Below are 20,964 nucleotides of genomic sequence, written 5' to 3'. Positions count from 1 at the left end.
AAAGTCTATTTTGTGTGAAGTCAGAACTGATATTCCTGCTTTCTTGTCATGTTCATTTGGATGGAATATGCTTTTTCATCTTCTGACTTTCAAATAATGTGTGTTCCTCTTACTAAAGTGAGTCTCTTCTATGCTTCATAATGTAGGGACTTGTTATATTATCCCATCTGACAATATATATCTTTTGATTGAAACACTAAGTCCATTAACATTTGTGATAATTATTGATTGACTGGGTTTATTTCCATATTGAATGTCATTTTCCAGTTGATTCAGTATTTCCTTTTTGTTCATTTCATTTTCTTCGTGTGGCTTGATAAGTTTTCTTTTATTATCTTTGTTTCTTTTGGCTTTGTGACTTCATTGTAAGCTTTTGACATATGGTTACCCTGTTTCGTATGTATATTGTCCCATTATTATATATTTTTATTTTAACTGAAAGGAATAAAACTCTTACCCCTCCTATAGAGAACAGAAACAAGAAGAAAATACTCTATTTTCCTGTTTCACTCTGTGACCCTTAAATTTTTGATGTCCTGTTTTACAACATCATGTTTATTCTATTGTCAGACATTGTAGCTATTGCCTTTCTAATTATGCCTTTCTCTTTTCTATAGCATCCTGCATCTTTTTTTTTTAGAGTATATCTTTCGTTATTTATTTTTCTGTTCTAAATTCTTTCAGTATTTGCTTGTCTGGAAATTATTTATCTCTCCTTCTAAAGTATAGCCTTGCTTGATAAATTATCTTAGATTTCAGCTTTCTTTCATTCAGGACTTTGAATATGTCTTGCCACTGCCTTCTGCCTGTTGTATTTGTGTAGGAAATGTGTTTAGAAATATAATATATATAATTATATATATATGAATAGAATGTGTAGAAATGAAGTTAACAAATAAGAAGAAAACCTATACATTAAAAAATAGAAAACATTGATGAAGGAAATTAAAACTGATCCAAAGAAATGAAAAGATCTCTTATGTTAATGACGTGAAACAATGTGGTTGAAACAACCATACTACACAAAGCAATCTACATTTAGTGTGATTCATGTCATAGTACCCATGAGACTTTTCCATTTAATAGAACAGTTAATTTCAAAATTTATATGTAAACACATAGATCATGAGTTGCCAAAATAATCTTGAAAAAGTGTATTAAATCTAATAGTGTAAAGTTCTCTGATGTTAAACAGCCCAACAAAGCTTTAGAATTTAAACAACATGATACTGGCTCAAAAACAGACAGCAATAAATAGAAGAGAATAGAGCACCCAGATATAATCCTTCACACTTATGATCAATTTACCCATGAAAAAGGAAGCAAGAGTATAAAATGAAGAATAGACATTCTCCTCAATAAGTAGTGCAAGGGAGATTGAAAATGTAAATTATATATTAGAATAGTTTCTCACGTTGTATACAATCCATAAGCAGAGAATATCTTTCTATTTAATTTGTTTACTTATATTTCTTGAAACTGTAATTTATAGATCTATGTTTAGATCTTTTATTTCACTTATCAAATGTATTCCTAGTTTATTCTATTTTGTATAAATATACGCACAATTGTTTTCCTGATTTCTCTTTCTGATAATTTGTTGTTACTATATAAAAAAGTAATGGATATTTGTATATTGATTTTGTATTCTGCAAGTTTACTAAGTTTGTTCATTATTTGTTACATTCACTGGAGGTGTCTATGGAGTTTTCTATCTATGCATAATTAAGTCATCTGTAAAAATTTTACTGTTTTTTTACAAGTTGAATGCCTTTTATATTTTTTCTTGACTAGTTGTTCTGGCTAGGACTTCAAGTTGTGTAATTTAGTATTTGTGAGAATGAGCTACCTTTTCTTATTACTGGACCAGAGGAAAACCTTCCTGTATGTTAACATTGAACTTGATGTTTGTCATTGGTTTTTCATATATGGCTTTTATTATCTTTAGTTACATTCTGTTTAAAGTGTATTTGTAAACAATATTTTTATAAAAATGTAAAGATCAGACCTGTGAACAATTTTCCTACATTTATTGAGATTATTGTTTTTGAATTCTCAGCTTTTTAAGGGATTGTATCACATATGTAGATTTGCATATGATAAGTAATATTTATGAATCAGGACTAAATCATACATAACTATATTTTATAATACTTATAATATGCAATGAATTCAGGTTGCTAATGTTTATTTAGAATGGAATGAACACATACTGAAAAATAAATTTACATTCTAGCTTGAGTGCACATTTATTTATTTAAAAATTCTATCTCTCATTTTGAATTTGGCTTATGTTTAATGGAATTTATATCTAAAAAATAATATAACCTTTGGTAGAACTGGATTTACTACAGTTTACTGATACAGAACATAGCTATTTACAATTAGGGAACAAAACACTTGCCTTAAAATGCCATATTTTGCTAACAATATCAACTGTTTCAGGACTGAGATACATATTGCTTCCTAAAATGCATTACCTGGTCTTTTCCACCCAACACACATATAGTGTTATTTCTTTGTTTTTTGATTGTTTCTTTGTTTGCCCCTTAATGGAGGCAGTGCCTATTGAACCCAGGATCTTGTACATAAGTGTATTTATCAACATCATTTTGGAACAATTAACAGAAGCCACAAGGTTATGGATTATAAAGATGACAAGAAAATTTATTCCTTCTAGGGACTGAAAAACCTCTGAGTGAAAGAAAGTCAAAGATAAACATTGGTAAATATACAATAAGATTTTCTCTTTTCTAATTTTAATGTAGATTATTAAATTACATTTGTTTAACTTATAGAACTGAATTACAATTAAAAACAAAATTCCACCCTTTGGGATTTCTTAAATTTGATTCATTATTTCTTTCTAATTTTATTTCATAATTACTTACCATTTATTTTTATACAAAACAAATAAACTTATATTTATTCTGCTCATGTTATGAATATAGAGCTACTTATTATAAAGTACACAGATAAATACCTACTTCCATTTCCAAATCAAATTATGTTTCACTTTAATTACAAATGATTTTGAAATTGATATATATTTTCTGTACAGGTTTTACAAAAATTTCACTTTAAATTCCAAAACTTTAAAATTATTTTATATATTTTGTGCATTATTTGTACTCTGTTTACAAATCTGGTATAAATTTTTTTACAAAAGTTTGGAGATTGGTTTTATTTTATAGACCCCAAAATTAAATTATTTAAAAAGATATTGTTGGGATAATATTTGCAGATCAGACTATAAAAATAAGCATCCTATCTGTATCATTTTAACTGGATGAATGAGAAATAAACACTGGCTGAATGTTACACTTGAGTTGCTGGGAGACCAGTCGTTTTGTGATGTCACAGCTACTCAAGTTGAGAACCATGGCGAAGGCCTAGCAGTTTACCTGTGCAGCCCTGCCAAAGCAGCATTTGAAGCTGCAGTGCTCAAAACCATGCAGATTAGAAAAGTAGCTGTAGAAAAAGTTATTTGAGATGCCACATATTTCTTCAGAAATTCAAGGTGTGTCTCCTAAAGTTGGACAAACTGGTTCAGGAAATTCCGGAAGATCTCTATTGTGTGACCAAACATTCTCTGGGGACTTGGACTTGAGGTCTATGATTGAATAAAATGCTTTTCAGATTTTGTCTGAAGAATCCTTAATAAAAACACCATGTTACACACATTCTGTCTCTGTACCAGATGAAGATAATGAATTTCATTCTCTGAAATTTCCAAGAAAACTCTGGAAAATGGCTGGGGATGACCAATTGAAATCCATCTGGTGGGGTGATAATGGATCTTCCATAGTGATTGTTGAAGATGTCTTCAAGAAGGAAGTTTTGGAAAGAAAGGCCCCTTTCAGAATATTTGAAACTGGAAGTATGAAAAGTTTATTTAGACATCTTAAACTTTATGGGTTTAGGAAAGTGTGGCAGAATTTTCAAAGGACTCCTTGTCTAGCTGACTTTCTGGCAGAAGAAAATGTAGCCTCTGTTTTAAGAAAGGAATTGACAAATTTTAATTACCACTTGGTAACTTATATATAAAAATTTATTTTGTATATCAATCAATGGTAATATAAATGTAAAGCTAGATTTTGAAAATTGTAAAACTACTAAGGTTAGAATACTTTATTTTCTCTAAAAAATGAGGACAGTGCCTTAAGTAGTCAAGATTAAGTGAAACTTTGCTTGCAACTATGAATCTTTCCAGAAATCTAAATAAAGCTATTAAAGCTGCTTTTAAAAAGTGGCATTCACCATTACTGCAAATGCTAAGTCAGTAAATTTGATGAGCATACTATTTAAATGTGTATATTCCAATTAAGAAACTTCACACTATCGTTAGCAATGTTCATATTTTGATAATATTATCTATGCATAGTAAACGTGGAATCTGAGGCTTAATAGGTTAGCCTTTTTGTAGTCTTGTAGTTTGATTAATGTATTACAAAAATGTTTCTCCTTTGGTTGTAGCTGCAGTTGTATCATAATCCAAATTTTAAATGGTGCTGTCCCCAGCTTTTTGTGAGAATAAAAAGAAGAGTTGGGATTAAAAATTCCTCTCTGGTGTCTTCATTGGCTGAAGATTTCAACAAGAAGCACTATAAAGCAGGGGGTAATATGGATTATCATATTTCTGGTTTTGTGACTGACACTAGTGGAGAAAGTTCATTTTTACCTTCTGCAAATTTAAATATGACTCTAATAAGAAAGCCCTCTAGTAGTCTCATAATTGGTGATACAACTATCCCGATCAGAGGTGATTTCTCTCCTCCATCATCAATGTCACTTAGACCACCAGAACAAATTGCAGTGTATCAATGAGGTAATTTAAATCAGTTCAACATTGTCCTCGGGCACTCTCAAAGTAGCTACAATGAAGCAAATGGCCATGATGTGAACTCCATTACAACTTCAATTTCTACTTCTCAGTACAGCATCTTCTCTCTCATATAGAGCAATTATTTTGGACTGATGGTGAACCTTCTGCTTTTCCAAACAGATATCATGACATATCTGCCAATGAAGGTCATTTTCCTAAACTACAACCAGGGATCAACCCACACTTTCCAGTGCCAATGATATCAGATACATCAGCTACATCTCTTTCAAGACCAACTCATCAGCAATTTTCAGTTTATCAACGTCATCCTAATTACAGCTGATGTACCAGAGGACTACCAGATTATGCAGGATAACAAAGATTAAAACTGATGTTGGCAAACGTCGACAAATATCTGCAATTTTTTGGGGGGACAATAAAAATAGATGTGCACCCGAAATTTCTTTATTTTTTTTCAAGTAGAGTAAAGAGTTAAACAAGAGACTAAGTTGCCATTTAAAGAAAAAAATAGATACTTGATTGATATGATCTTTTGATGGAACAATATGGGAGTAAATTTAAATAATTTCTTGAAAGGAAGAAGAAAAAATGGAAGAATTTGGAAAAGGAATAAAACATGTAGAGAGGGAAAAGTACTAAGTGGTTTCTGGTTCATCCTGGCAAGTATGAAAATTGTTAAATTAAGATAGGTTGGAACAGGAGATAAATGCAGGAACCGGCCCAGGGATCATGGTCTCAATTATGTCATCCCTGGAATCAAAAATGACACATGATGTAGTCTCTGATGGCACATTCAGCATGTGGTAGAATTTAAGACGTAATTTTATCTATCATCTTCTTTGTGCTGTTCTCAAAGCATTACAATTAGTGGTTTCATTTCCTGCCCTCAAGTGTCTACACTATATTTTCTAGTCAATACTTTATCTTGCTTTTATGTTCCAGCCAAAGACAAGCTTACGTCCTCAGGGTGGCACTTAATGCCTTTTCAAATTTAAGCAAACAAACACAACTTAGTTTAGTTATTACTTTATAAATCTGGCATCTGACTACCTTGGCAGATCTTTATGTTTCACTGTATCTGGAGATACATCCAGGCAAATGATTGTCAACAATGTTAGCTCCACACTCAACACTTTTAACCCAGCTTATCCTTGGACTTTGGGTGTCCTCCTTTTACCTACTTAGACTATCCCCACCTCAGCACAGAAACAAACTCCTACAGGTGTTTTCTGTCTATCCCCTTTTCCTCGTCTTTCTTGGATACCAGCACAGAAAACAGCACATGCCACAGGATGCATTTTTGTATTCAGTGAATGAAAAATTCATGTTGACTTTAAGCAAAATCTACTTTCCTGAAACAGCAAAACTCTCATGGTTTTCTAACTATTTCATTATGGTCTTTACTCTTCACCACAAACTAGCTCTTTTCATAGCCCAAGGACTAGTCAATCAAGACAGTTATTGGAGGTAGATACAGGAGACAAAGTATTATTTCCTTCTTAATTCATACCTCCAGAGGCCTAAGGCATTTCATTCTCATTTGATGGATATTTTCCTGTCTCTTCATCACCCACCCATCCCAAAATAGCTGATTCTCTTCCGCATACCAATAACTATACTGCCTTCTAATTAATTTACTTCTTAGAATCAGAGCTTTGTCCACAAGAGACAGTGACATTGCAAAGAGTTAATGTAGGTTTTTACACCCCACATAAATTGTGCCCCTTCTAACCTTCATGCAGAAAGTATCTAGGAGGTACTTGCCCCTTGGTTGGGGTGGTGGTGTTCAGTAACCTAAATGTAATCTAAGATGTGTGGACTAGAAGGAGGTGAGGGTGGTAGAATTAAAAATTTGTCCAACTGCAAGAATACTGAATTTATACAGATATTAGGAAATATAAAATATTCACGGACGTCTTTGACAATTTCCCATTAATTTAAAATAAAAGGTGAAGCACTTTCATAGTGTGAAATGCCCTGAAATGTTGGAAAAATTGTAGGCAAGGTCAGGGAGCCTAAGGCTACTGCTCACAATGATGTAGCCAGTGTCAGCTGATAAGACTGGAATGGCAGAATTGAGTACTGAAAATTTGTTACCAGTATTGATGAAAGCATTTGATAATCTGGAGAATGGGCACATGGGCCAGGGTGAACTCTAGAAACATCCCAACAATATGACCTTTACCAAGAGCAGAATAGAGACCACTTGCAGATGGAGAACTGTGTCTGGACAGCATTGGTTCTTCCTACAACAGAAAAATCAAGCTTTTATGTTTGTCAGCTGAACACTGATGGTGGCTATATTGTTGTTTACATTAGCAGTCTGGGGTAAAAATGGGCTGGTTCAACAGCTAGTTTCCATCTCTCTTATCAGAGAGTGGGTCTTACCGTGATCATCTTAACAAGGTTCAATAATGTTAAGTCTAAAGCAACAGTTTACTTTCAAAATTAGAAATCCTAAAGAAAAATATTGTATGTTTGTCCATCTGTAGATTTCTACCTGGGAAAATCTAGACTATTGGCAAAGGTACAAAAGTTGGCTGGTGTTTGAAAACTATTCTCTGAGCCCTGCCCACTGAATTCTTCCCACTAAATACCACAAATCTCTCTATCACTCTGTGTGTGTTTGAAGTTGGATTGTTAAGCAGTAACTAAGTTTGTCTTAGTTGAGTCATCATTGAATTATTCCTCTGCATCTGGCAGAATCTCTGTGAATTAAGAGTTTCATTGAGCCACCAGATTTTCTTCCGATCAGGGAGAGATAGATTATATTTCTCCCAGTGTACTAATTGCTACCTGCTCATTGAATCCCGAGCTGATGCTTGGGCCAAGCGTCTCAACCCTTGAATGGGACTGAGTCATATACATTCTCCAGTCCCCAGAGCCCAGAACAGGACTGTATCACCTTTTTAATTTAAGCTTATGTCTGTGTTTTTTTCTTTTAATTCTCATTGTTTACACAACTTATTTTGGCTTTGGACACCATTTTACTAATTTATAGAGTCTGAGTCACTGACTTATTCCCGTTCTCCTAGAAATTGCAACATCCTTTCCTCCCTTTGACTACCTGGAATTGAGTGAGCGTAGTCATCATTTTGAAAGCAGTCCTCATTCCTAATAATGCAGAACTTTTACACTTCTTTTCCCAGCACTAGGGAAAGAATCTTTGTTGTGGATCTCAGGGATTATCCTCACATTCCCGAATGCAAACATGAGAAAACACCACATTTTTATCCAAAATCAAGTCTTTGTCTCTATTGCATTCCCATTGCAGTTAAGAATTGTAGGAGTTCTAAGATTTTACCATGCTGAGATTTTAAGCAACCTAGCATGTTCTTTTCTTACCGATGCTGTTGTGGAGTTGAGACCATCGGTCAGAGTCATTGAACTTTATCACTCACAGCAAGAGCAGTCAGTTTTAAATTTGTATCCATTCCCTAATCTCAGATGAATACACAGAGTGAAATTTTGATGCCTACAGAAGCAGTGGGCTGTTACCATGAAGAAAGTTTAAGGCATGGTAAAACACTAATTTTATTAGTATCTTTATGTATAATTTATTAGAATCACTTATTTATTAGTATCTTTACCTAGGATAAGTATATCATGACTCAAGTTTACTTGCTGCAAAACAATCATGAGAAATGACATGGGAATAAATGACCATTGAATTTCCATTTTTCCTTCTGCTTTTATAAGATAGAATTAGCATAAAACATTAAGTATTGGTGCATAGGCTATTGATTTGATTTACAACTATAATGAAATAAATATCATAGCAACTCTAGGGAGAATTAATTATTTCATTTAGATACAATTTTAAAGAAATACAATTTGTCTTTAGGTTGTGATGAGAAAACTTATGGTTAGCTCTCTTAACAACATTCATATAGAACATAAAGCAGTTTTAATTGTAATTTTCATGTTATTACAGGGCATCACTATAACACGTTTATTTTAAGGCTGGAGGTTTGTAGCTTTTGAGTGCATTAATCAAATACTCCTTTTCCAACCCCTGCCTCTGTTAATTACAAATCCAGTTTCTTTTTCTATAAGTATGTATGTTTGTTCTTGAAGTATACTTTAATCTATAACACTGTGTTAGTGTCTCCTACACAACATAATGTTCGCTATTTTTAATACATTTCATATTTTCACCAGAATATATCTAGTTATGTTATGTTGATATGTAAAGGTATTTCATAGTTATTGAGTATTCCCAATACATTACATTTCTTGTCCCTGATTCATTTAATTTGCAACTGGAAAATTTTCTCTCTTAATTTTCCTCAAATTTTTCTTTTCCTCACCCCATTTCCCTCCTTCTTGTGAAAATCCTGTTTCTTACTTTATGTTTAACTCCTTTTCTGTGTTGTTATTTTCATTTGTTTAAAATTCCACATGTGAGTAAAATCATTCAGCACTTATCATTCTCCTTCTGAGTTATTTCACTTAGCATATTACCCTCTTGGTCTGCCCATTTGTTGCAAATGACAAAAACTTATTCTGCTTAGAACTGAATAAAAACCCATTGCATTTTTATCTGTGTGTGTACATATATATACATATAAATACTGCATATATATTTAGTTCCTGTGTGTGTATATATTTATGTAAATATAGATAAATCTGTAGTTAAGATGGGTATATATATATATATTATAAACGCACATCTTTTTTCCATCATGTATTTATGAGCAATTAATTTGCTTGTATATGCTGTCTATTGTGAATAATGCTGCAATGAATATAGGTTTGAATTTATCTTTTCTAATTACTGTTTTTATTTTCTTGGAATTAGTATCCAGATATGGAAATGTAGAATTATATTTCATTTTTATTTTTAGATAAATCTCCATGTTGTTTTCTACAATGGCAGCACATATTTCCATTCACTCCAGGAGTGCATCAGGGTTGTTTATCCTACATCCTACCAACATTTATTTTTGTTATCTTTTTGATAATAGTTATTCTGATTAGTGTGACATAAAATCTCATTGTGCTTTAGACTTGCATTTTTCTGATGGTTCGTGATGTTGATCAGTTTCATGTGCCTGTTGGTTATCTTTCCCCCACTGTATATTCATTTTTTGTAATGGGCTAAATGACCATAACTGTCTGATTTCATTTCTAGGCATTCTTTGTGTTCCATTATTCTGTTTGTTCTGTGCCACTACCATATTATTTTTATTACTGTGGATTTGTAGTATATTTTCAAATGAGGGTCAGTGATACATCCTCTTTGTTCTTTGTCAAAGTTGTTTGTGTTTCTAATTTGTTTGTTTTGTTTTCTTTTTTTTTTTTAGTGATTTCAATTCTTTTGTGTTTACATGTAAATTTTAGAATTATTTATTTTAAGTGTCTGAAAATGCCCTTGGTATTTTGATAGGCACTGAATTTAATTTGTGTATTTTCTTGTCTTGTACTGTCATTTAAATAATATTTACTTCCTCATCTACAAACACAGTATATCCTTTCATCTGTTTGCATTATCTTCAATTTCTTTTATAAATATTTTATAGTTTTCTGAGTACAGGACTTTTATCTCCTTGGTTGCATATATTTCTTGATTTTTTTTTCTGTAATGCAACTGTAAATGAGACAGTTCCCTCACTTTCTGTATCAGTTAGCTTCTTGTTAGTGTGTAGAAATGCAACACTTCTGTATGTTAATTTTACATTCGGAAATTTTACCAAATGCATTGATAAGCCCTAGTAGTTCTGTGGCACCATTTTTAGGATTTCTGTTTAAATTATGTCATCTGCAAACAGATACTTTTACTCTTTTTCTTAATCAGCTATATTTTATTTACATTTATTTTGAATAGCTATGGCTAGAATTTCCAATACTATAATGAATATAAGTGGTAAGAGTGAGCACTCTTGTCTTCTTCCTGCTCTTATTGGAGATGCTTTAAGCTTTTAATCAGTGAGTGTCATGTTAGCTGAGTTCTTGTCATATAAGACCTTAACTGTTTTGAGGTATGTTTCCTCATGCCCAATTTGAGGAGAAATATATTCATAAATAGATACTGAATTTGTCAAAACATTTTATGACTCTATTGAGGTGACCATATTAATTTTATTCTTCAGGTTGTTATTGTGGTGTATCATACTGATTAATTTGTGGGTATTGAATCACTTTTGTATCCCTGGAATGAAATATACTTAATCATAATGTATAATCCTCTTAATGTATTGTTTGAAATGCTAACAATTTAGTGATTAATTTTTGAATCTATGCTAATCGCTCGTATGTAACCTGTAATTTTTTGAGGTATTTGTTCCTGTTTTAGTAGTAGTGTGATACAGAAATTTGCGGTAGGAAGCCTCCTTTCTCTCAAAACTTTTGGAATATGCTGAGAAGTACAGGTGATAGCTCTTCTCTAAATGTTTGGCAGAAATCTCCCGTGAAGCTCTCTAGGCCTGGAATTTTGATTCTTGGGAGATTTTGTTTATTTACTTATTCAATTTCATTAGTGTTAATCTGTTAATATTTTCTACTTCTCATTCCATCCTGGAGATTATTTCTTTCTTAGATGTTGTCCATTTCTTCCAGGGTTTCCATTTTATTAGCATATAATAATTTGTTGTATCTTCATATGATGCTTTGTATTTCTTTGATATAAGCTGTAATTTCTCATTTATTTCAGAGTTAATGAATCTGTACTCTTTTTTGCTCATGTGTCTGGCTAAAGTTTATCAACAATATTTATCTTTCAAAAGCAATTACTTTGTTTGATTAAATGATTCTGCTTTTAATCTTTATTTTATTTAATTATGTTCTGACCTTTCAGCTGTTTTTCCTTCTACTAACAAACTTGCTTATTATTTTGCTACAACTTTTGGTTGTAAGAATATGTTGTAAGAGATACATGTTTCTTATTTGTATAAGTATGATTATTTTGCTATAAGTATCCCTATTAATATTGCTTTTGTTATACCCCATAGATTTTTTTGTTGTTGTCATTTTTCTTTATATATTTTTTCTTTGATTTATACAGCAATAAGTTGTTGTTAATAATGTATGATTTATCCTCCACACTTTAGAATTTTTCTCAGGTTTTTTCTTTTAGTAAATTTCTATTCTCACAAAATCCATAAGTTTCTTCTCACAACAAGGAGAAAAATAATAAAATTTATACAAAAACCTGGAAGACAAAAATTTTCCAAAATTATTTTTAAAAATGTGCAAAGCTGTGGGTATTATCCTCCCTGAGTATATAACATACAACAAAGCTACAGTTATGAATGCATCAAAATATGGCACTTCAAGAAACTCATAGATAAATGGAACAAAATAAAGAGTACTAAAATAAACCAACACAAACATATGGTCAATTAGTCTACAATGAAGGATGCAAGAGTATACAACTGAAAAAAGGCAGTCTCTTGAACAAGTAGTTTTGAGAAAACTGGACAGTACATGTAAAAGGAAGATGTAAGAGCACTTCCTTCCATAGTATGCAACATAAGATAAAAATGGATTGATTTCCTAAATGTAAAACCCGAAAATGTATATTTACTGACAAAGAACAGAAGCATAAATGAATTTGAGATAAATCATAGCAATGTTTATTTTTGATCTGTCCCCAAATTAAAAAAAAAGGAAAAGTAACAATTACAGTTTTTAGTTTACTGAGGAAAAAGTAGTTATACTATGCGATACATGGACTCTGCTTCTTATATAAGTGTGAAATGCAAAATCTTTTGCAGAGCAAAGGAAAACTTCAACAAGAGATATGATAACAGATAGAATATAAGGAAAAATTTCAGACAATGAAACCAACAAAATGTTAATATCCATAATATATATATATAATATGATATATATATCATATTAGTCTCAATATTTAAAAATTAAAGACCCCAAATTAAAAACAGTTGAAAGATCTTAATGGAAACTTTTCAAAATCAGACATGTGGATGATTTTCTTCACATACAAAGAAACATAACGTTGCTATCCATTAGGAAAACATAAGTCAAAACCAGAATTAAATATAATCTCACAGCAACCAAAAAGCTATTAACAAAATTCTACAAATGACAAACATTAATAAGAAATTTGGGAAGAGGGAACCCAGGTACATTGTTGGTGGAAATATAAATTGTTGCATCCACTATTATTAAAGTGTGGACAGTGCTCAGAAAACTAGAAATAGAAGCATTATATGTTGCAGCAATTCCAGTTTCTGGTATAAATCTGAAAAAATATGAAAACATTAAACTAAAGGACATATTACCCCCAATGTTCTTAACATCATCATTTATAGTAGCCAAGGAAAGAAGCACAACTCAACTGCCCATCAACAGATGATTGGCTGAAGTAGATGTGAGATATAGATAACATAATAAATACTTAGTCATTGTCATATTAAAAAATAAAATTCTGCCACTTGGAACAATGTGACTGGACCCAGAGAGTGTTGCACAAGGAAAATAAGTCATAAGGAGAAAAACATTCTATGTTGTCACTTAAATGAGGAAAATAAAGATATAAGAGAAATAATCATTAAAAAATAGGAACAGAATCACATATAAATGTGTAGTGTACCAAGTTTTGGTTTCCTGTGGGGACAGGGAAGAAGGATGGAGAAGACAGAAATGTGCAAGCTACTAGTAATAAATTAGAGAACCAACAGGGCTATATTTACAGCAGTGAGAATTATTTTAAAAATTTAATTGATTTTAAAGAGATTATAGGGATATATTACAGTAAAACGTGCATGTAGGTGGGAAAAACTTTAAAAAAAACAACCCAGGATAATCAAAATATTTTGTAGTACTCTGACATAAAGGGAGGTGATTTATTCACTTTCTTCACTCTTTTCATAATGTCCTTAGTAGAATTTAAGCTTTTATCTGAAAAAGTATATACTTTTAAAAGTGACATAAGTTTAAACAATTTCTGTCTCTCCCCTTTCATCTACAGTCAATAAAACGTTCACATCTCAACCAAAAATAATACAACACAAAACAATAATCCGGAACGTATGTGAACAGGTAAAGTTTGGTGGACTAAAACACACAAAAGAAGCTGAACTGAGGGAGGAGCAGATTTGATGTGTGAAACCAAGGTCCCCTGACTAGGATATATGAGTCCTCAAGTTCAGACAACCCAGTAGGAACAGGGTCTCATTGGATTACACTGCATCAGCCTCCAACTGCACCAGTACTCATGGTCACATGTAACTGGAGGGAGCCACAAAGGAGACAGAAATTCCATCCTTCAGACACTCAGACATTCATGAAAATGTCCCTACTCCCCATTTACAGTGGTGGAGACAAGGTACCTTGCAACACTGGAGATATCAAAGGCACTTGTCTGATTCCAAATACCCACCAGTCTTTACACATTTCCTCAATGTGTACACTGAGTCTCAAGTGGTATCAGATAAAAGGAAGGGTTCACCGTCCCAGTGACAACAGTGGCTTTAACTACCAAAGAAGTCTAAGAAGTGACAATGAAAGCACATCTTTTATCCAGACAGTAGAGACTGCAAAGTGCCAGTTTGAAATATTATCAGAGGTAGCTCAGGTAAGTAAAATAAAAGATTGTGCAATATTGCAAACTACCAGAAAACAAAAGCAAGGACTCCAACTCCCAATTTTTTATGTGTCATCAGAGCAATAATTTATCAAGATCATGACCAGTCACAGTAACATTATAGGGCACGCACACATACACATAAACTCACACAGACACCGACACAGTCACAGACACACATGCACACACACCTGCGTGCACACACACACACACACACAATGTCAACCCTGCAGCAAACAAACTTAAAGTCATGGTGTATTGCCACATAACTAATAGAGAATCCAAATATGTGCCATACACAATCTCAATACAAGAAACAAAAATAAGAAAGCAGTTTAGTTAGCTCAGGAATAAATGAAATGATGATAAGGAATACATTACCAAAGAGACTGAAACTATAAAATATCCAAACATTATTGGAGGACCAGGAGAACTTAATAATTGAGATGAAGAATGCAACAGAAAGCATTGGAAGTAGAGTGTCTTTCTGTAAGAGAGATTAACAAACTCACTAATACAAAACTAGAAATGATAGGAGAGGGCAGATATTCAAGATATTAAAAAGTGAGGAAATTCTACAGTAGCCATCAGACTTCCTCAGGAAGTGCACATTAGAGTGGAATCCTGGAGGGAGTAGAAAGTTAGAAGGCAGCTGATGGTTTATTTAAAGAAATAATAGTTTATAACTTCCCGAATCTGTGAAAGGAACTGATATACAATTCCATGAGCCAACAAAACACCAATAACTATATGAAAAAGGGACCTCCTTTAGGATATGTCACATGAAAATTGGCAAGTCAATGGCAGAGTAATATTTTAAAGGTAACCAAAAATAGTTATGATAATCTACAAAGGATCCCCCATTAGGCTATCAGCAGATTTCTGAGCAGAAAACATAGGCCACGGGTAAATAAAATTACATTTCAAACTACTGAAATAAGAAGTCACTCACCCAATAATATTTAGATAGTTATCACTTAGATATAAAGTGAAAATAAAGACTTTATCAGACAAACAAACCTGAATGTGACAAAAAAACAAAACCGAGACACCTTATAAGAGGTACAGAATAGAAGTCTTCTAAGAAATATAAATTGGCAAAAATGGGTAAAACATTGACCAAAATGCTAAGGAGAGACCACGAGAAATTTTCATCTGTTCATTTGGGTATGTTTTTAAATGCTACTATAATATATGGATTAAAGAGAGAAAAATAGGAATTCAGGAGAAATAAATATAGATAAGTCAAACTGGTTACATGCTCACAACAATAAAAGAAATAATTTGAAACAGTAATCATAAAAGGTAAAGAGTAAAATTAAAACAATATTAAAGGAAGCTTCTATCAGTGGAAAAAGGACTAAATTATACATGAGATGTTTTATTTTTAATTGAAGTACAGTAGATGTACTATATTGTGTAGTTTCAGATATACAGCATAGTTATTCTAATCACTTTGTAGATTATATTGCATAATGAATTATTACAATAATTTTAACATACAAGTATTTTAAGCTATTGTGTACAATTCCATGCTCTATACAGATTATCCTTGTTGCTTCTCTATTTTATGGATACTACTTTGTATCTGTCAATACACTTCCATTAAAATCTCTTTCCCTTCCACTTTGGTAAACATAAATTTTTCCCATATCTTTGAGTCTGCTTAAGTCTTGTCTATCTTATCTCTTTACCTCTATAACATGTCTCTATCTATCTATCTATCTATCTATCTATCTATCTATCTATCTATCTAACCATCTATCTATCTCTCCATCTCTCTATCAATCATGCATTATCCTTCTATCTATTTATCTGCCATCTATCATTAGATAGCTATAGATAGATGTACACAGATATTTGTTACTTTTTAAATTCCACATATAAATTATATTATATACTTTTGTCTTTGTCTAAGTTAATTCATTAAGCACATTATTTACTAGGTCCATTCAGGATGCTGAAAAACAATGTGTTATACATTTTCATGGCTGAGTATTATTCCATTGCATATTTATAGAAACATCATATCTTCTTAAGTCCATAGTCTACTGTGGACACTTGGATTGCTTTTCTGTCTGCATATTATAAACAGTGTTCTTGTGAACATTGGTTCTTCTCAACTTAGGGTGTTTTCCCCAGATTTTTCCTAGGAGAGTTATTACTGGGTGATATTGTAGTTAACTTTTTAGGCTTTAAACAAATCTGAATACTGTTTTCCAAAGAAGTTGTACCAATTTACATTACTACTTAGAGTATGCAAGAGATTTCATACCTCCACAACTTCTCCAACACTTAATATTTGTAGACTTTTTGATAATAGCCATTTTACCAGTGTGATGTGATAACTCATTGTGGTTTTGATTTGCAATTACCTAATAATTAGTAAGGTTGTGCAAATTTATTACTTGCCTGTTACTCATCTGTAAGTTTTCTTTGGAGAAAAACAAACTCAGGTACTCTGCTCTTGTTTTTGACTGGGTTTTTTTTTTTTCACATTGAGTTGTGAAACCTAAATCCATGTTACATCTATTAACCTACATCTATTAACCAATGGTCACTTGCATTGTTTGCAAATATGTTCTCCAATTACACAGGCAGTATTTTCATTTCATTGAGAGTGTCCTTAGCTGTGCAGAAATTTTCAAGTTTGTTTAGGTCCCACTTGCTTATTTTTGCTTTTGTTCTTTTGCCTTAGGAGACTGATATAAGAAAATATTCCTATGATATATATCCAATAGTGTATCACCTATATTCCCTTCTAGCAGTTTTATAGTATCAGGTCTTACATTTAGCTCCTTAATACACTTGGAGTTTATTTTTGTATATGATGTCAGGGAATGCTCTCATTTCACTGTTTTACGTGTAGATGTCCAGATTTCCCAACACCATCCATTGACGTGACTGTCTTTTCTCCATTGTGTACTCTTGCCTCTTTTATCATAGATTCATTGCTCATAGGTGTGTGGAAATATTTCTAGGCTCACTATCTGTTTTTATTGATAATATATCTGTGCCAATGCCATAATCTTTTTATTACTGTAGGTTTATAGTATAGTAAGGTATCTGGGAGGGTTATACCTCCAGATTTGTTGTTTTTTCTCAAGATCATTTTGGCAATTTTTAATGGTTTCATGTAATACTTAGAGTTACTTATTTTCTGGTTCTGTGGAAAATACTACAGCTTCTTAACAGGAATTGCACTATATCTGTAGGTTTCTTTGTGTAGTACGGCCATGTTAACAATATTAACCCTTTCAATCCAAGAGCACAAGACATCTTTCCATTTCTTTGAATCATTTTTAATTTCTAATTAAATGTTTTTTTAATTTTCAGTGTGTAGATCTTTCATATATGTGGTTACATTTATTCCAAGATATTCGGGGGAAAGTGGTATTAAATTTTATTGATTTCAGCGTCCATTTTATGGTATCTCATGATTAATGTGTAGAAATTCAAGAGACTTCTTTACATTAATCTTGTACCCTGCTCCCTTGATGAAATTATTTATTGTTCATAATAGTCAGTTTGGAGCCCTTAGGACTCTGTATGTATATTGTTATGCCTACAGTAATGGTGAGAATTTTGCCTCTTTCTTTCCATTTTGTGTTTCTTTTTCTTCTTTTTCTTTTCCTTTTCCTTTCTTCTTTTAGTATTGAACAGAAATGGTGAGAGTAGGAATCATTGTCTTGTTCACGAATTTACCCAGAAGGATTTCACCATTTCCCCTGAGTATTATAAATTGTTATAAATAGCCTTTAGTATGTTGAGAGACGTTCCCATTGTACTCACTTTCATGAGAATTCTGATGATGAATGTATGTTGAAGTTTGTCAAATGCTTATTATTTTTGTATTGACATAGTTTTGTGAATTTTGTCCTTCCATTATAAGATATGTGTCATGCTGCTTGACTTGTGTATGTTGAGCCATCCTTGTGACTCTGAAAGGAATCCAATTGATCATCGTGTATAATCCTTTCTAAGTATTCCTGGATTCATTTGTTGATGTTTTTCGAGGATTTTTGAATGTATATCCTCATTCATCAAGGATTTTGGATTTTCATTTTCTTTTTTTTTTTGGTAATGTCTTTGACTGGTTTTGTTATCAGGGTAATGTTGGCCTCATAGAATAACATTGGGGATTTTCCTTCCAACTTCATTTTTTAAAATAGTTTGGGGGAAAGTTGTTTTGCTGAAGGTATCCAGGCATTTTGTTCAAGGGGTGTTTCTAAAATTACACATTTTATTGAACATATACTGATTGCTCTTTTCATGTTCTCAGTTTTCTCTTTATTCAGTGTTGATGGGCTGTACATTTCTAGAAATTTGTCCATTTCATTTAGGTCGTGCTGTTTGTTGTCACATAACAGCTCATAGTGCTTTCTTAAATTGTTTTGTATTTGCGTAATATCAGATATTATTTCTACTATTTTATTTCTTATTTTGTTTCAGTCCACTCTCTGTATTTCTTGATAAGCCTGGCTAAATGCTCACCTGTTTGTTAATATTTTCAATAAAAATTAAAGCTTTTGATTTTATGATTTGTAATTTATTTTTCAATATTATTTTATATATTTTCAACATAATCATTAAAGATTTCTCATTCTACTGCCTTAGGGTTTTGTTTGTTCTTATTGTTATTTTGGGTGGTATGTTTGGTCCTTTCTATCAGGTTTTCCTTGTTCTATGTAGAAGTCCTGATATGTTGTGAACTTCCCTCTTAGGTTTGTCTTTGCTGCATCACATACCTTTTATGAAGATGTGTATTCATTGTAATATGTCTCCAAGTTGATTTTATTACCTCTTTGATTTCATCATTGAACGGGTTTTATTTTATTTATTTGTGGATATGGTTTGACCTCATGTTTGTGCTTTTCCTATACTTCTTTCTAAAGTTGATGCACAGTTTCTTACTTTTGTGTATGGAAAAATACTTGCTGTAATCTATATTTGCTTAAAGTTCCTGAGGCTCATTTCATGACATAATCTGTCATTTATTCCTTAGATAACATCCTGTGCACACTTGAAATGTTTATGTGTTCTGCTTTTCTGATGCAGTGTCCAATAGCTCAGTTAGGTTCAAATGATCTAATATGCTATTAAGATCTCTATTTCCTTACAGATATTCTTTCTGGATAATCTGGCTATCAGAATAGTGAAGTGTTAAACTCACCTACTATTATTGTTTTATAATGAATTAATTCTTTCCTGTCTACTAAATTTCATTTTATAATTAGGATCTACGGTGTTGGGTCCATATACAATTTAATGAGTGTAATACACTATTTTTTATTCATCTCTTTTTCTTTATATAATCTCATATTTTTCATTTTGGCCCCTTTTTTAAAACGTATTTTGTATGAGGAGAGCATTGCAATCTGCAATTTCTTTCCATTTCCATGGGATATCTTTTCCATTTATTTCCAGAGTATGTTTATCTTCCACCATAAAGTGAGACTTTTGGAGGGCGAGGCAAAGATGTTGGAGTAGAAAGATGCTCGTAGCTAACCCTTTCCCACAAATGCACCAACAATCACATCCACAGACCCACTCAGCTAACCAGAGAACCTGCAGAACTCTGACAGAATATTGTCCTCTTCAATAGATAAAGATGTGAATAATCTGGTAGGAGAAAAGGAAGAAAGAAAGAAGAAAAGGCAAAACAGAGTGGGACAGGTCTGACAGAGAGGGAGCAGCAAAGAAGGACTTTTGCTCATTCACTGTGTCTCCCTCCTACAACTGAGAGATCAGCAGGATGGAGGGGGAGCCTCCAAGGCTTGGACATGTACATAGTATAAGTTGACTGACATAATTAAGTTAAACAGGCACATAGGATCCCTGTAGTTCTCAGCCAAAGATGCAACCCAGAAGTTGGGGGCAGGGACAAGCTGCCCAAGCAGGGAGGTAGTTGGGGATGGCTGCGCTGTGGCAGCCCAGGGGAATGGAGTTGACTTTGTGTCATGACTGTGGGTTCATAGGGCAGAACAACCTGGGCCCTCCATAAAACAACTGGGCAGATGTGCCCTGTGGGTGAAGGGTGCATTGCCCATCTCTGAAATTTACAAATGTTTCTAGGTGAAGAGAGCTAGGGCTCAGGCACAGCCACCATACCCTCTAGTGCTTTACATCGAGGTGGTAGTGGACACAAAACCTGCATCTACACCTAAGGACATAGCAACCTCAAGGGCAAGACCGAGACTTGTCTACAGACTGAGGCAGATAGGAACATACTGGCTGTTTCCCCAGAGAACTTGTTTGACAAGACAAACAAGGAGCTGGATTTTGGCTCAGTCTTCCCTGAGCCCACTTCTTGTGTGCAAACCCGAGGCAGAGCGTATAGTGGCACAGAGCAGCAGAGTGATCGGCAACCTGACGGGGTGAGTGGCCCGTCTAATTTTGGGCAGGAATACAGCCCCTGACCATGGTGCTGGAGAGGTTATGGTGCTCAGTCCTGCCTGGTCAGTCTGCAACATCAGACTGCAGCATCGGGCAGGGCATTGAAAATTCCGCCCAGAGTAAAGAGAGCTTCATCAGAACCAGTGTTGGGTGTAGGAGCGATCTGATTGCTGAC

The 20,964-nt window shown here is 33.1% G+C and overlaps 1 long non-coding RNA gene across 1 annotated transcript; it reads left to right on the top strand.

Annotated features, from left to right (window-relative positions):
• The first annotated feature begins 3,611 nt into the window (after window positions 1-3,611).
• LOC140692585 (uncharacterized) lies at window positions 3,612-5,128 on the top strand. The gene is made up of 3 exons (XR_012068150.1): window positions 3,612-3,880; window positions 4,477-4,618; window positions 5,006-5,128. It is a non-coding gene; the product is annotated as an uncharacterized lncRNA (long non-coding RNA).
• Window positions 5,129-20,964: the final 15,836 nt, after the last annotated feature.

This window comes from Vicugna pacos, unplaced genomic scaffold, assembly GCF_048564905.1.
Source record: "Vicugna pacos unplaced genomic scaffold, VicPac4 scaffold_13, whole genome shotgun sequence".
Classification (NCBI taxonomy): Eukaryota; Metazoa; Chordata; class Mammalia; order Artiodactyla; family Camelidae; genus Vicugna; species Vicugna pacos.
This window is presented reverse-complemented; position numbering and strand designations above follow the sequence as displayed.